The following is a 12406-nucleotide window of genomic DNA, read 5'->3' as shown; positions in this document are numbered from 1 at the left end:
TAAAGCTGCTGCATTTGCACAATTGCCCATTAAACTCACCACAGGAAGTTAGGTCTAGTGATTAAGAGCATACGTACCCTTTAATGATGTGATGAATATTAAAAACTACCAAACAATCTCTTTTTCCCAGAAAGTGAACATTTATAATTGTAGAACTTTATTCTTTAAGGCTATAAGTTACTTGAGGAGATTTTAAAATTTTCAAGTTTTAAATTCTACTATATACATGCGATTTCATTATTTATATATTTTTTAGGAATATACCTTTTTAATTTGGGGATTGATATTTTAAAATATAAGATAAATAAAAAATTCCTGGTTTGAGAGGCTGGGAAACAGATTGAGAGTAATTGAAATCCAGAGGGTCACCTGTGTTTATTTTATAAGGTCAGAGTTGGAAGTGTGAAAACATGAAACACTGGGCTAACACTTTGAATTTCATAGTGAAGTTGGAATGTCTACGGTTGTCTCAATAGGGGGTTTACATTATTCATATGGTTTCCCAGGTCAAACAAAGGTTGGAAGCAACTGGTAAATAAGGGAAGCTCGTAAAGTATCCATATAATTTTCAAATCAAAGGACAGGTTTTGGAATTGTGGATAATTAGTTTGAATCTCTGTTTGGGACATTCTAGGTGTGCCATGTTGCCGTGGGGATAGATTGCTGGGAAGTTTTTGTTTATCTGTGTTTTTCTCATAGAAACAGGCAGTCAGAGCCTGGAAGCAGCTTTGAGACAAACGGAGAGAGAAAATCTGCCAGTAGCTGTGGACCAGTACCAGAAGTCTGTCAGAAAGCAAACAAAAACAAAAATAGCTGGAAAAATTCAGCAGGTCTGACAGCATCTGTGGAGAGGAAGAGTCTATATGAAGAGTCCACAGATGCTGTCAGACCTGCTGAGTTTTTCCAGCAATTTTTGTTTTTGTTTCAGATTTCCAGCATCCGCAGTATTTTGCTTTTATCAGAAAGCAAAGTTGTTTTCTGATTTTGAAGTCACTGAGCAAGAAAGCAGTAAAACAGTAAAATGTCCCAAGACTCTTCACAAGGGGGCTATAAAACAAAATTTGGCACCAAACCACATAACGAAATATTAGGACATATGTCCCAAAGTCCTAGATGCCCAAGTTGCCTTTGTTGCACCATTCCAGCAACATTGTGGGCAAAAGTTTACAAATCTAATCATCCATGAACAAGTCTAACAAATAAGTCTTAGCTCCAGCAAAATTGATGCTAACATCATGAACATAGCAAGTGTTACCATTAATTATCACTCGTCTGACCGTTATATTGATTTTCAGAATCTGATACACAGTGAGGTGAGTTATTCAATTCAATAGCTAGACCAAGAGTTGCGCATAGAAAAGAACTTAAATATGGTTTTACATATTGTTGATTTCTCTGAAATGCTTTGAACAGTAAATTTGCTGTTTGTATACTTGGGCAGTGATTTTAATAAATGAACTTGCTGATTTTTTTTTTTGCTTTGAAAATATAAACACATAGAGTGCCTCTCTGTTCAAAATATGCATAATAGACTAATTTTCAACAAGTACTTTATGGAAGTTTTCAGTCAGATTGCAAGAACAGCCTAATACAATGGGCCAAATTAAACAGCAGTCTTCAAGAACTCGATGTTAAGCCGAAAAGTGATTTGTAAATCCACGTTTGCTCGTAGTTGGACTGGTTCAGCGATTTTACTAATTAAGAATGGTGGTTGGGCTCGTGATGTTGCCAGTCCAATCAGAGGACCAGCATGTCTGAAGCCTCAGCAGCACTGCTGAGAGAGATGGTGCTGCTGAGGCAGCTAGGAGACCTCTGGGCACCTCCAGGCCCCACACCCCTCCATAGACTCCTGCAGGGACAGCACCTCCATGGAACTGGTGGCCTTCCCACATGATGGTGGGCTGTCACACCATCGGCAAAATGCCAGCAGGTCTGTAAAATGGTCCTTGATTGAGCCTCACATTTTGACAATTGGCTGCCCACCTCCCCGCCTGCCATCTGAGGGCCAGAAAGGTTATGCCCAATAAGACAGCAATATAATGGGCAAGGAAACCTCCTGCTGATTACCACATACCGCCCTCCCTCAGCTGATGAATCAATGCTCCTCCATGTTGAGCACCACTTGGAGGAAGCACTGAGGGTGGTAAGGGCGCAGAATGTACTCTGGGTGAGGGACTTCAATGTCCATCACCAAGAATGGCTCGGGAGCACCACTACTGACTGAGCTGGCCAAGTCCTAAATGACATAGCTGCTAGACTGGGTCTGTGGCAGGTGGTGAGGGAAACAAACAAGAGGAAAAAACACACTTGATCCTCAGCAACCTGCCTGCCTCAGACGCATCTGTCCATGACAGTATAGGTGTGACTACTGAACACATTGTGGAGATGAAGTCCTGCCTTCACTTTGAGGATACCCGCCAGCGTGTTGTATGGCACTACCACCATGCTAAATGGGATAGATTTCAAACAGATTTAGCAACTCAAGATTGGGCATCCAGGAGGGACTGTGGGCCATCAGCAGCAGCAGAATTGTACTCAAACACAATCTGTAACTTCATGACCCAGCATATCCCCCACTCTACCATTACCATCAAGCTAGGGGATCAACCCTGGTTCAATGAAGAGTGCAGGAGGTCATGCCAGGAGCAGCATGAGGCACACCTAAAAATGAGGTGTCAACCTGGTTAAGCTATAACACAGGACCACTTGCGTGCCAAACAGCATAAGCAGCAAGTGATAGACAGGGCTAAGTGATCCCACAACCAACGGATCAGATCTAAGCTCTGTAATCCTGCCACACCCAGTCGTGAATGGTGGTGGACAATTGAACAACTCACTGGGGGAGGAGTCTCCACAAATATCCCCATCCTCAATGATGGAGGAGCCCAGCATATCAGTGCAAAAGATAAGGCTGAAGCATTTGCTACAATCTTCAGCCAGAATGCCTAGTGGATGATCCATCTAGGCTTCCTCCGGAGGTCCCCAGTATCACAGATGCCAGTTTTCAGCCAATTTGATTCACTCTGCGTGATATCAAGAAACGGCTGAAGGCACTGGATGCTGCAAAGGCTATGGGCCCTGACAATATTCCGGTAACAGTTCTGAAGACTTGTGCTCCAGAACTTGCCACGCCCCTAGCCAAGCTGTTCCAGTACAGCTACAACACTGGCATGTACCCAGCTAAGTGGAAAATGACCCAGGTATGCCGCGTACACAAAAAGCAGGACAAATCCAACCTGGCCAAATAATGCCACATCATTATACACTCGATCATCAGTAAGGTAATGGAAGGGGTCATCAACAGTGCTATCAAGCGGCACTTGCTTAGCAATAAACTGCTCAATGATGCCCAGTTTGGATTCCACCAGAGCCACTCAGCTCCTGACCTCAATACAGCCTTGGTTCAAACATGGACAAAAGAGCTGAACTCCCGAGGTGAGGTAAGAGTGACTGCCCTTGACAGCAAGGCTGCATTTGACAGAGCTTGGCATCAAGAGGCCCTCACAAAACTGGAGTCAATGGGAACCAGGGGGAAAACTCTCCGCTGGTTGGAGTCATCTCAGCTCCAGGACATCACCGCAGGAGTTCCTTAATGTAGTGTCCTGGGCCTAACTATCTTCAGCTGCTTCATCAATGACATTCCTTCCATCATAAAGCCAGAAGTGTGGATGATGATTGCACAATGTTCAGCATCATTTGTGACTCCTCAGATCCTGAAGCAATCCATGTCCAAATAGAGCAAGGCCTGGACAATATCCAGGCTTGGGCTGACAAGTGGCAAAAGTAACGTTCATGCCACACAAGTGTTAGGTAAATACCATCTCCAACAAGAGGGAATCCAACCATTGCCCCTTGATGTTCAATGCCATTACCATCACTGAATCCCCCACTATCAACATCCTGGGGGTAACCATTGACCGGAAAGCGAACTGGGCTAGCCATATAAATACTGTGGCTGCAACAGCAGGTCAGAGGCTCGGAATCGTGCAAAGAGAACTCACCTCCTGACTCCCTAAAGCCTGTCCACCATCTACAAGGCACAAGTAATGAGTGAGCTGCACTCATCCACTTTCTTGGATGAGTGCAGCTCCCACAACACTCGAAGTTTGACAACATCCAGGACAAAGCAGCCCACTTGATTAGCACCACATCCACAAACATTCACATGCTACACCATCAACGTACAGTAGCAGCAGTGTGTACCATCTACAAGATGCACTGCAAGAATTCACCAAGGTTCCTTCGATAGCACCTTCCAAACCCAAGACCACTACCATCTAGAAGGCAAGGGCAGCAGATAGATGTGAACACCATCACCTGGAATTTCCCCTCCAAGTCACTCACCATCCTGACTTGAAATATATCACCATTCTTTCACTGTCGCTGGGTCAAAATCCTGGAACTCCCTCCCTAACAGCATTGTGAGTGTACCTACACCACATGGACTGCAGCGGTTCAAGAAGGCAATTCACCACCGCCTCCTCTGATTCCTTTAAATAGCACTGGTAGAGGGGTGGAAAGGGCCTTCCTGCTGCTATACCCACATTCAGTCATGTTTTATTAAAAGATAATATTAGTTGGAGTGCTGTGCTCCAAACTGGCAGCTCTAGCAACAATTCAGCATTACACACTGACTAACATCATGATTCCCCTTATTCTGCATACTTCCAGGATACACTAACTGCACGTGTTTGCACCCTGCCTGATTGACATCAGGAGTGTGTAACATGCTGAGGGTGCTATTTTGAATCCCTAGGGATATTTGAGTACCCCCAAAAACAGGTTTTATTCAACAGAGTTTCCCCCCGATGTCTCGCCATCAATGTCAAGCTTTTGCAAATATCTGCCTCTCAAGAGGGAGTTGATAGTTTAGCTGAGAATTATACAGTCAACTCCAGCAAAAAGCAAAGTCTTTTTCTCCTTTTTCCATTGCAACTGACAAAAGCACTATCAAAAGTGACATGGCTCAGCTTGGAGTATTCCTTCATCCAGTTTAATGAGAGCACGTGTAGAACAGCAGTTTGTGGAATTGATGCCAATGAGAGAGGCAACAACAACAACAACAATAGATCCTTCAACAACTTGCTGGAAGTTCTGGACAGACTGGGAGTGGACAGGACAGGAGAATGTGAATGTACCATAGATAGGGCCAGAAAGCTAGAGCTGTGTCAAAATCAAAGGCCCAATTACAAAGTATCAACCCACTCCATCAGTTGAGTAGTTTTCACTGCATTTTATATCAGGAATCTCTGTGTACTAAAATTTTGAAAATGAATCATGTTATATATGTGGCTGTAAACCTGTAAACTTTATTTGAGTTCAGCTGTCAACTGTCAGTAGTTCAGCCAACTGTCAAAAGAATGTGACATTCACTGTGGATTGCCATATCACAATGCAGTTCAGTAACTAAGCAGGGACCTGTTTTGAAATACGATTTACAATGCCTGGCAAGATCCAACTGTTACTGACTTATGGGCCAATGAGTAGCTTCAAGACCTTGTTTTCATGGTGGATATTATGGAACACCTGAACAGAAGAATAAAGGGGTTCAATGAAATATAAATCAAATATTGGTGCAACATTTAGGCCTTTGAAATAAAGCTTCAACTGTGGGAGAAGCAACAATCCCTGAGTAAAATGGCACATTTTCCACACTATAGGATAATCCTAAATTGCAGGTTAATTAAGGGTTAATTATTTAAAACAAACAGTCATTTGATTGTACAGAACAGAAAACAGAGACATGTTACTGAACATTTTTGTCTTGCACTCATTAGGACAATCACAAGAATGTCAAATTTCAAACAATCACAACAATTCATACTTCAGGAGAAAAAGGTACTAATTGGTGGCAAGTCAACTCTGATTGGCCAAGGCGTTGCCATAGAGAAATAAACTGGGAACTATATGGTTCTCAAGCTCCCAGGTAATTCAAAAAATGTGGAAGACCTGAACATATTCCTTTTTTTCCTGTAGGTAACAGGTTCATTAAATGAATGTATGTCACTTCTATCAAGTGTAAATGAACCATGTTATGAGTTTGACTGATGTTCTTAATTTGGTTGCTATTGTGGCTATTAGTGCACTCAGGATTGTTCAGCAAGTGCTGCCCACTCAATGAGGCCAGGCTTGCAAAACCCAAAATGAAACATTTACTCTTAGATGTGATTCCACAATTGGGATGGATTTACTGGACAATTCTGAAAGCATTTCAAGTGATCTCAATTTTGCAGTGCAGACCATGCAGAAATATGATTGAGAATGATGAATAAGCAAATTTGTTTAGTTTTAGTTAATCTTGTGACAGATAAATTACAATTATATGGGTGAATATGATAAAGTAAGCATTATGGTTGAATTTCTCAGAACTTATCTGCCTTACCCAAAGAAAATGAGATTTGCTCTCTTAAGTCGTATGGGAAGCAATACTGAAATTTATTTAAACATTAATTTGACATGCATGATATTTCTATATTTGTCTCGCTCAATGGAAGACAAACTAAAGGATTATTTTCTCCAATCTTACGGTTGATAACATGATGCAGTGCATCCTTGAAGCTAAACAAAATAATCAGTAAAGTTGAGCTTATCCAATTAATTTGGCATCCACAACCTTTACGGATGTGTATTTTTGAACTGAATCATCTCTTGTGAATTGATGACAATGGATTCATTTGTTCTGATTAGTCCCATTGCCTGAAGTCATGTTAAGACTGTTGTAGGTTAAGGGTATTTAAGGTCAAAGATTGTTCCATAAGACCATAAGACATAGGAGCAGAAATTAGACCATCGAGCCTGCTCCACCATTCAATCATGGCTGATAAGTTTCTCAACCCCATTCTCCCACCTTCTCCCCGTAACCTTTGATCTCCTTACCAATCAAGAACCTATCTATCTCAGTCTTAAATACACCTAATGACCTGGCCTCCACAGCCTTCTGTAGCAATGAATTCCATAGATTCACTACTCTCTGGCTAAAGAAGTTTCTCCTCATCTCTGTTCTAAAAGGTCTTCCCTTTACTCTGAGGCTGTGCCCTTGGTCCTAGTCTCTCCTTCTAATGGAAACATCTTCCCCACGTCTACTCTATCCAGGCCTTTCAGTATTCTGTAAGTTTCAATCAGATCCCCCCTCATCCTTCTAAACTCCATCAAGTATAGACCCAGAGACCTCAAATATTCCTCATATGTTAAGCCTTTCATTCCTGGGATCATTCTCGTGAATCTCCTCTGGACCCTCGCCAAGGCCAGCACATCCTTCCTGAGATACGGGGCCCAAAATTGCTCACAATATTCTAAATGTGGTCTGACCAGAGCCTTATAAAGCCTCAGCAGCACATCCCGGCTTTTATATTCTAGTCCTCTCGAAATAAATGCCAACATTGCATTTGCCTTCCTAATTACCGACTCAACCTGCAAGTTAACCTTAAGAGAATCCTGGACTAGGACTCCCAAGTCCCTTTGCACTCCAGATTTCTGAATTCTCTCCCCACTTAGAAAAGAGTCTATGCCTTTATTCTTCCTACCAAAGTGCAGGACCTCACACTTCCCCACTTTGTATTCCATCTGCCACTTCTTTGCCCATTCTCCTAACCTGTCCAAATCCTTCTGCAGCTTCCCTGCCTCCTCAATACTACCTGCCACTCCACCTATCTTTGTATCATCTGAAAACTTAGCCAGGATGCCCTCAGTTCCTTCATCTAGATCATTAATGTATAAAGTGAAAAGTTGTTGTCCCAACACTGAACCCTGCGGAACTCCACTAGTCAAAGGCCGCCATCCTGAGAAGGACCCACTTATCCCCACTCTCTGCCTCCTGCCAGATAGCCAATCTTCTATCCATGCTAGTACCTTGCCTCTAACACCATGGGCTCTTATCTTACTGAGCAGCCTCCTGTCAAAGGCCTTCTGGAAGTCCAAGTAGATAACATCCATTGGCTCTCCTTTGTCTAACCTACTCGTTACCTCCTCAAAGAATTCTAACAGATTTGTCAGGCATGACCTCCCCTTGATGAAACCAGGCTGACTTTGCGCAATTTTACCATGCGCTTCCAAGTATTCTGAAATCTCATCCTTAATAACGGATTCTAAAATCTTACCATCGACCGAGGTCAGGCTTATCGGCCTGTAATCTCCCGTCTTTCGCCTCACTCCCTTCTTGAACAGGGGGATACATTAGTGATTTTCCAGTCCTCTGGGAACCTCCCTGACTCCAATGATTCCTGAAAGATCGCCATTAACGCCTCCACTATCTCTTCAGCTATTTGCTTCAGAACTCTGGGGTGTAATCCATCTGGTCCAGGTGACTTGTCCACCTTTAGACCTTTCAGTTTTCCTAGCACCTTCTCCTTGGCAATGGCCACCATATTCAACTCTGACCCCTGTTTCTTTTGAACTTTGGGGATGTCACTTGTGTCTTCCACCTTGAAGACTGACGCAAAGTACCTATTCAGTTCCTCCGCCATTTCTTTGTTCCCCACTACTACTTCTCCAGCATCATTTTCCAGTGGAACAATGTCCACATTTGCCTCTCTCTTACCCTTTATATATCCAAAAAAAACTCTTGCAATCTTCTTTTATATTACTGGCTAGTTTACCCTCATATTTAATCTTCTCCCTCCTTATTTCTTTTTTAGTTGTCCTCTGTTGGTCTTTGTAGGCTTCCCAATCCCCTGGTTTCCCACTGCTCTTTGCCGCATTGTATGCTTTCTCTTTAGCTTTTATGCTGACCCTGACTTCCCTTGTCAGCCATGGTTGCCTCATCCTCCCTTTAGTATGCTTCTTCTTCCTAGGGATGAATTTTTGCTGTGCCTCCCAAATTACTCCCAGAAACTCCTGCCATTGCTGTTCCACTGTCTTTCCTCCTCAGTCAATTCTGGCCAGCTCCTCCCTCATGCCTCTGTAGTTGCCTTTATTCAACTGTAATACAGTTATATCTGATTCCAGCTTTTTCCTCTCAAATTGCAGAGTAAATTCTATCATATTATGGTCACTTCCTCCTAAGGGTTCCTTCAGCTTAAGCTCCCTTACCAAATCTGCCTCATTACACATCACTAAATCTAGGATTTGCCTGTTCCCTAGTGGGCTCCACCACAAGCTGCTCCAAAAAGCCATCTCATAGACATTCCACAAATTCCTTTTCTTGGGATCCACTACCAACCTGATTTTCCCAGTCTACCTGCATATTGAAATTCCCCATGATCACTGTAACCTTGCCTTTCTTACACACCTTTTCTATCTCCTGGTGTATCTTGTGCCCCACATCCTGACTACCGTTCAGAGGCCTGTACATAACTCCCATTATGGTTTTTTTTACCTTTGCGTTTCCTCAACTCTACCCACAGAGATTCTACATCATCTGACCCGACATCATTTCTTGCTATCGATTTAATTTCATTTCTTACTAACAAAGCAACCCCACCCCCTCTGCCAACCTGCCTATCTTTTCAATAGGATGTATATCCTTGGATATTTAGCTCCCAGTCCTGAACCCCTTACAGCCATGTCTCCGTAATGCCCACCACATCATAACTGCCAATTTCAATCTGCACCACAAGCTCATTTACCTTATGTCGTATGCTGCGTGCATTCAGATACAACACCTTCAGTCCTGTATTTCCCGTCCCCTTTCTCATTGTCATCCCTTTATCTGATGTGCTTGAAGTTAGATTCCTAGCCCTTTCCAAACACTCTGTCCTATTTTCTGTTCTGGAGACTTTAATAGCTTCTCCTGGGCTCTCCTTTCTTTTCAGTTTTTTCATAATTTTCCATGAAGTTGAATCCACCCCCCACACGCTAACCTGCTGCTTTGTTTCCCATAGTCATGCTTCTTGGAGTTTTACCCTTCCCTCCCCCCCACTTTCTAGTTTAAAGTCCTGTTGACCACCCTATTTACCCTTTTCACTAGAACATTGGTCCCAGATCAGTTCAGGTGGAGACCCTCCCAACGGTACAGATCCCTCCTGTTCCAAAACTGATGCCAGTGCCCCACAAAATGGAACCCCTCTTTCCTGCACCACTCCTTTAGCCACGTGGTTACTTCCCTTATTCTCGCGTCCCTATGCCAATTTGCACTTGGCTCACATAGTAATCTGGAGATTATAACCCTAGAGGACCTGTTCTTTGATTTAGTTCCTAGTTCCTGATAATCCCCAAACAGGTCCTGTTTACTGGTCTTATCTATGTTATTTGTCCCAACGTGGACCACAACGACTGGATCCTCCCCCTCTCTCTCCAATATCCTTTCAAGCAGGTCAGAGATGTCCCTCACCTTGGCACCGGGCAGGCAACATACCATGTGGGATTCTGGATCCTGCTTACAAAGGAAGCTATTAACTCCCCTAATTATAGAATCCCCTACAACTACTACTTGTCTTTTTGCTCCCCACTCTTGAATGGCCTCCTGTGCTACAGTGCCATGGTCAGCTGGCTCATCCTCCCACAGCCCTCTTCCTCATCCACACAGGGAACAAGTACCTCGTACCTGTTGGACAAGGTCAAGAGCTGAGGCTCCTCTGTTCCTGAACACAGGATCCCTCTACCAGCCTCACTTGCAGTCATACCCTGCTGACCCTGACCACTGACCAGACTTGAGGTACTTAATCTACCGAGTGTGACCGCCTCCTGATACAAAGCGTCCAGGTAACTCTAAACTTTAGAAGGCTTTGAGGTAAAGAATATTTTCAGGAGAAACCAAAGAACAATCATACAATTGCTGAGCAAGAAGATTATGTGACAATGTGAATCATTGAAACCAGTGACCAAAACTTTAGTAAATCTGCTACTGCTATAAAAACATTATAGAACTGATTTTTTTCACCAGTCCCTGTTGTTGCCAGGCAAATGCAGTATACCAGAGGTGCACTGCATCCTTGAAGGAGGTGTCCAGTGAATTTTCCTTGGCAGGGCTTTCTGATGCGATCAGGTGTAGAAACACAAATGTCTGACAGGATTGCAGCTGCAGTCCTGGCCATTGGCACTGGGATTTTCTCGATGCTGCTGGAGAATTGGGATTGGGACATATGTGGTGCTTCCTTATAATTTCAAGGTGTGCCCGCCTCAAAGTCCCTGGGTCAGCAGAAGATACCCACACAAGCCCCACCACCAGCATTTTTGGGGTGATCTCCATTTGAGCGCCCAGTGGGCAGGCAGGAAAAGTGATGTGCAAGGGCAAGGACATCAACTTGTTCGTATCCTTACATTGGGTCAGTGTCACTCAGTGAAGAAACCCCAAGAAATTTTGGGGCAGTGTAGTGGGGCAAAAAACACCTCATACAATGAGAGAAGTCTACCCTGCCACTTTTTACAATTAAAAATACAAGTTAGAGATTTAAATCTAAGAGTACTGATGTCAAGTGGAGCTTTGAATTTTTTATAAATACATTTTGTAAGTTTGAAACTTGAATTTAAATGTTTTTATTAAATATTAGAAAGACTGCACTACTGTCCAAAACAGAACCTTTTGGCTGTGTGACTCATCAGTAAGTATTAGTATGATGTTTGAGATTGAATTTTATAATGGGAATAATTCTAGTGTTATAGATGGAGTTAAATGAATTATTGATAATAGTACTTTGAATTATGCTTCACATCCTTGACAACTTCCAATGGTGGCAAAAGTTAATAGTAAAAATTTATGGGACTGAATTAAACTTTTGTTAATCACTAGCTGCCATAGATTCTTCAAATGCATTGATTGACATAGAACAACTCTCAAACTAAACAATATCTCATGTAAAACACAAGATGTAAATGGTATATCCCAATCCAACTTTACCGATGGATTTTCTAATTCAATCCTTCGTACACTGCAATGAAGAGTTAGGGAACTGGAGAGATAAATGTGTTGGGACAAATGGCCTTCTTGTTGCTAACGTTTTTTACCACATGTTTTAAGAACATTGCAAGTTCTCAGCACTTTATGTTTACATGCTTTGAAAAAGAGAAGGTTCAGAGGAGATTTTTTGAAAGTATTGAAAAACCTAAATGGTATGGAAAAGATAAATGTCTATATGCTTAACATTGTCACATTACTGTACAAAATGGCAGATCCTCAAATGTAGAAGGTGGAAGATGTAAAGGTTGTTCAGATTTAAATACTTTATTCAAACAGTGCTGAATGTAGGGAAGAAACTGCTAAAAGAATTAGTGGAGGCTTGTTACATCAGGGAGCTCAAGGGTTAAATAAGTGCATGAAAAGGAAATTTGTCTCAGTGGTATGGGAGCTGCCAAGAGTTGTGAAATATCCTTGATATGGGGACCAGCTTGACTGATTGTAATGGTCTTTTCTGGTCCTTTGCATGCAAATGTTCCTACCTAACAATGCACATTGTTGCTGTTCAGCTGTAAACTGCTGCAGAGCAATACCCATCCATTATTGAGTTAGCCTGATTTTTATTTACATAGAAAT

This window comes from Carcharodon carcharias, chromosome 14 (assembly GCF_017639515.1).
Source record: "Carcharodon carcharias isolate sCarCar2 chromosome 14, sCarCar2.pri, whole genome shotgun sequence".
Lineage (NCBI taxonomy): Eukaryota > Metazoa > Chordata > Chondrichthyes > Lamniformes > Lamnidae > Carcharodon > Carcharodon carcharias.
The sequence above is the reverse complement of the archived record's forward strand: the minus strand, read 5'-3'. Positions refer to the sequence as shown.